The sequence below is a fragment of the Piliocolobus tephrosceles genome, chromosome 7, assembly GCF_002776525.5.
Source record: "Piliocolobus tephrosceles isolate RC106 chromosome 7, ASM277652v3, whole genome shotgun sequence".
NCBI lineage: Eukaryota > Metazoa > Chordata > Mammalia > Primates > Cercopithecidae > Piliocolobus > Piliocolobus tephrosceles.
In genome coordinates this window covers 145,387,118-145,392,896 of record NC_045440.1, presented here as the reverse complement: position 1 = coordinate 145,392,896, position 5,779 = coordinate 145,387,118, and the positions used below count along the sequence as shown (strand labels likewise).

The following is a 5,779-nucleotide window of genomic DNA, read 5'->3' as shown; positions in this document are numbered from 1 at the left end:
ACACACCCACACACACTCACACCGGCACCCACACACACGCACCCACATACACGGAAGGTATTTATACATATTTCATGTACACACACTTATGCATATATATATGCAAGAAGACATACACATTTCATATGTATGCAAGATATTTACAGCAGAATTTTACAAAACCATAAGGTGGGGAAATTTGATGATTCAGGGGACAGAGGCAAGGTATTGTCTGGAAATGGCAGCTTCAGGAGAGAGCAGGACCCCACAGCGCCACAGAGGAAGCATTTATGACCTTCGACAGTGAGGTGAAACAAATAGAGAAGGGAGACTTGGTCCTAACATCCAAAAATCGGATTGGAAGATCGACAGTTGTGGTTCCTCTTACTTCGATCTGAACCCGTCTGAGGTTCTTCAGATAGATCCTGAAGTTACAGATGAGAAAAGAAAACAGAGGCTTCGGCAGTTATCCATATTGGTGCATCCTGACAAAAACTGAGATGGCGTTGACAGCACAAAAGCCTTCTGAAGCTGCGGACAAAGCTTGCAAGTTGCTACTGGACCAGGAGCAAAAGAAGACGGTCCTGGATGTAATTCAGGCAGGAAAGGAATTAGTGGAACACAGTGTGAAAGAGTGAAAAAAAAAACAAACAATTAAACAAGGAAGGAAAACCTACGAGTTTAGCAGACGATGATCCTGAGCTGTTCAAACAAGCTGTATATATACAGACAATGAAACTCTTTGCCGAGCAGGAAATTAAAAGGAAAGAGAGAGAAGCCAAAGAGATGCATGAAAGGAAACGACAAAGGGAAGAAGACATTGAAGCTCAAGAAAAAGCCAAATGAGAAAGAGAGCGGCAGAAAAACTTTGCAGAAAGTTGAGATGGTCATGTGGACAGCTGGTGAAACTTCCAAGCCAATACAAAGGGGAAGAAGGAGAAGAAAAATCCGACCTTCCTGAGACCACCAAAAGTAAAAATGAAGCCGTGTGAATGGCCACCCAGGGTCACAGCACAGAACCTTCCCCCTGCTCTCTCCCCTCCTGCTTCCAAGACTCATTCTTTCCTCCCACTTCCACCCCAACATAGAGTAGTATTTGCTTTTTAGTCCATTTTGTTTTCAATACAATTTAATATCGAACAGAGTAATTCTTTTGTGCATTGAAATGAGGGGCTTGGTTTAAACAAAAGACCTTCCCCTTTCCCTACCCCTAGAACCTCCGGAATTGGAGGGTGTTGCCTCCTCTTCCCACAGCCTGTAACTTAATGTTCTTTTCTTCACTGAATTATGATGGTTAGAGACTTCATGGGTAGCTTGTGGAAATCATCCAATTAAACATATTGCTTAAAATGGCATTTGTGACTTCAGAGACAAGCCTGGAAGGGGCACCTCAGGAAGCTGCTTTGCTTCAGTTGCTCACTTCTGGGTGTGCTCCCTTCAAAGCCCCAGATGAGACAGGGAACCCTGCTGCCCTGATGCCCTGTGGTGTTCGGCATGTGCTCTCCCATCTACTGACCTATCAGCCTGGCATGAGGCACACGCCGCCCAAACCTTTCACTTTCCGAAGAGCTAGCCATCCTCCACCCTGTACCATGCTGTCCTAGCCTGCCAGCATTTGTTAGTGGTGGTATTCTTTATGTATAACAAACTTTTATACTCCCGCAAGAAAATATATTGTCCAGTGGCCCCAAGAAACAGGTAAATACCCTGCACTGATGGTTTCATTCAGCCCTGGGAGCTACAGACTCCCTCCGTGCCCAGGGCGCTGTCTGCGGTGCTGAAAGTGACTTTGCTTCCAGCCGAGATGACACTCGTGAAGCCGGAGGAGGTGCTCGAACACGCGATTTATGGTTTGGCATTTGACTACAGCAGCCTAGATATTTAATTGGTATTTTGTCATCCATTAAATCATAAACATCACATTCTGTATTGGATCCCATCTGTACTGAAGAGGATGGAATCTGGAGGAAAGGGGGACGGGAGAGAGAGGAGGCTGGGCCTCTACACAGAGCCCAAACCATGCCAGGCATGTTGCTAGTCAGTTCTCCTCGGTCATCTCAGATACCTCCACAGAAACCTGACAGGTGGGTCTCAGGATGGTCATTGTTCCGGTGTGGCTCAGGGAAGTTCGGAGCCTGGTTGTGCACCGCACGTGACAATATTTGAACCCAGCTCCGCCTACATGCCCTTATCACCTTGCATGACCTCAGTTACCACCTACAGGACATGTTTCCCCCATACCCTTCCTCCACCCCCACTGCCGTGTTTCTCCCAAGGTCAGCAAGGAACAAGGCAGAGATGGGGTCACTCTGCCTGGCTGGGGGAACCCTGGGAAGGCTCAGGGTTTGTGTGGATTGTGAGCCTCAGGGAAGTAGGTTTATTCAGGGGTTCACAGTCACCACAAAATGATCAGTTTTCATAGAGTGCAAGAGTGCTCAGCATAGTTGGCCAATGGACTCACAACCGCCTTCTGGGCCCCCACCTCCTGTGCACCGCGGCATCAGCCTGCCCTCATCCCCCTTTGTCTTCAAAAGTGTCTGCCAAAGAGTGGGAGGCACTCCTTGGCTTCACCTCCTTTAGCTCCTCCCCTTAATCCTCCACAGATGTGCCCGTAACCCACAACCTACACATCTAGCCCCACCTTGCACTGCTTCTTGATGGACCCAAGCTAACTCAGACAGGAGGTGTTAACCTGCCCTGGGGCTCCTGCACCAGAAGTGGCTGTCACCCAGGTCTCACCCAATGGCCTCCTCTCCTCTGTGTGTGTGTGTGTGTGTGTGTGTGTGTGTGTGTGTGTGTGTGTGCATGTGCACAGGTGTATGCTCTGGTGCTCAGTTCTGATCATCAGCCCCCGGGAACCCCTTTCCAGATAGGAATTTGATCAGCACTTTTTTTTAGTGAGAGTGAGAGAGAGGGTCTCGCTCTGTTCCCCAGGCTGGAGTGCAGCAGTCCAATCACGGCTCATGGCAGCCTCCACCTGCCAGGCCCAAGTGATCCTCCCACCTCAGCATCCCGAGTAGCTGGGACCACAGGTGTGAGCCACCATGCCCAGCTAATTTTTTGGTTTGTAGAGATGGGGTGTCTCTATGTTTCACAGGCTGGTCTCCAACTTCTAGCCTCAAGCAGTCCTTCTGCCTTGGCTTCTCAGAGTTTTGAGATTACAGGTGTGAGCCACTGCTTCTGACCTGTTCAGCATCTTGACATCAATAACAGGGTGACTCTAAGGGGGAAAGGTCTCTTCACCCCCATCATCTTCTTATAGCTTCCTGTTTCTCCTTCCCACAAAAATATTGCTCAAGGCCCCCTTCCCAGAGCTGGGTCAGGCCTATGTTACCTGGGCCTTCACCTGACCAGCTCTCTGAAGGCCAGTGGTGCCATGCAGCTGGATAGGGAGGCATAAGACCCAGAGGCACAGCAGAGGAGCTGTCCTGCTTCAGCACTGGGCCCTGTGTGATGGTCTCTGCCTGCCTGCAGTGGAGAGAACTGCAGTGGTCTCAGACAATTTTAAGGTAGCATTTTGATTCGTTGTGTTGATTGAACTCTCTGAAGTTGCCATTTTTGTGGATCAAGAACAGCTGACTGTCAGTGATTTCCTGTTTTATAGAGATGCCTTACTTCAGAATCTTGCTGGGGCCATGAGTTGAGGAGACAGGATGGCAGAATTCAGGCATTCTTGGGTCCCTGGCCCTAATAACAGCAAATATCATTCAAGCCTACCTCTTCCCAGGTGGGCCTGCACAGACCCCACCTGGGAATTGCACCTGGGGACTCAATATGGACTCCAATTCCAATCACAAAAAGCCCAGCTGTTTTCCTAAACAAAAGGGCGTGGATGGGTCTCCTGTCCCTGCACCGGGAGGCAGTGCCCAAAGTGGCAACGTTAGCTTCAGTCCGGAGGGTTGGAAGGGAGGGGAGGCCAAGTGGCATGGACTGAAAGCATCCCTGCACCCCTCACCTGGGTGCCAGCACTGCACACCTGAGCTTCAGGCCATTTTCTCTTCCTCCCAACACTCATGATCCCCACTCTGTCTTGAAGTCCCAGTCTCGGCCCTCCCTCCACACAGCTGCCCAAACCAGAAACCCGCGCCTCTTTCTCCTCTGTCATCCCCATGCCGACCCCTCACTAAATTCTGTTCTGTGGTCCTCTAACCCCTGATGGAATTCATTCCCTGGGCTCTAGCTCCCTGCTTCCACCACGGTGAGACCACCACAGAGCCCTGCCTAGGTGATAGTGACAGCGCCCTGCCAGCCTCACCACCCCACACAAAAGCCAGAGCAGTCTTTAAGTCACACATCAGCTTCGGCTGCAGCCTCATTTCAGTGTCATCAGTGTTTCACACCACTTCCAGGACAATGCCCTGCTGCAGGCCTTGACCCAAGGCCCTTCCCCACCCAGACTCATCTCTCCCAGCTGCACCTGCGCCTGGGGAAGCCTCACTCCCGGACACCCTCTGCCCTCTGCTGCCTGTTGGCCTTGTCCCAGTGTTGGCTCCTCTGCCCAGACAGCCTTCACTCCCCTCACTTACTCAGGGTTGCGCCCTCTTGTCCTGGAGGCCCGCCACGAGCCATGTCAGGCTCCCCTCTGCCAGGAGTCCCGCTCAACACAATCCAGGATCATGGTCTCTCTGGAACATGCTTCCTCCTTGAAGGCACTCAGAGGCCAGGACTGCACTGAACCTGCATTTCCAGGAGCTCTCCAAGGGGACTGGGCACAGCTGGGCTCATGCAAATGAAGGTTGCTGTTGTCTCCACGGTCCCTTGGAGTCTCTAAGACCTTCCTCCCTGACTGTGGGTCTCAGGGTACAGAACCAGAGGAAACCCATGGGACGTGGGTGACTGAAAACGGGAGGTTGTACTTCCAGGGAAAAGGCACAAAAGAGGATGTGAGGAAAGTCAGAATGCCAGGCTTCAGGCTCAGTGGAAGGGGCATGTTTAGGAGCTGTGAATTCTCACCAGCAGCCCTGAAGTCTAGTCCCCGAGAGTGAGGCTGGGGCCAAATATGTGAGCAGAAATGCTCACTACGGGGTTGGATTACTTTCTTCAGTCTTCTTGTATTGTATTTGGAATCAGTCTCTTAGAATAATGGGATATATCTATATTCATCTGTCTGTCTGTTTATACTTCTATCATCTACTTATATTATCTATCTGTATCCCTCTATCTATCTGCATATATCTATTTGCCTGCATCTCTCTGCATGTATCTATGTATCTCTCTGGATTTATCTCTCTGTATGTATCTCTCTGCATGTATCTCTCCCCATTTATCTATCTGTATGTATCTATCTACTTATAGCTCTCTGCATGTATCTCTCTGCATGTATCTCTCTACATGTATCTCTCTGCATGTATCTCTGCATCTATCTCTCTGCATTTATCTATCTGCATTTGTCTACCTTATAGCTCTCTGCATGTATATCTCTGTATGTATCTATCTGCATGTATCTATCTGCTTATAGCTCTCTGCATGTATCTCGTTGTATGTATCTACCTGCATGTATCTCTCTGCATTTATCTTACTGCATTTATCTCTCTGTATGTATCTCTCTGCATGTATCTCTCTGCGTGTATCCACTGTATGTATCTCTCTGCATGTATCTCTCTGTATGTACCTATTTCTATCAATATGTGCATCTATCATCTCACCGAAATAGAGAGAGAGGACAGAGTCTTGGAGTGGAAGGACCCACAGCTGGGATTCCTGTGATGAAGACCCCACCCCATTTCCTGCCCTGTGACTTTATTCAGCACTGCATTCTAGAAAGAGTTTGGTCCACATTTGGGCATATAATTGATTCCTA

General features: G+C 49.4%; 1 pseudogene; it reads left to right on the top strand.

Annotated features, from left to right (window-relative positions):
* LOC111553374 overlaps nt 1–1,583 on the top strand; it is a 1,747-nt pseudogene extending 164 nt beyond the window's left edge.
* Nucleotides 1,584–5,779: the final 4,196 nt, after the last annotated feature.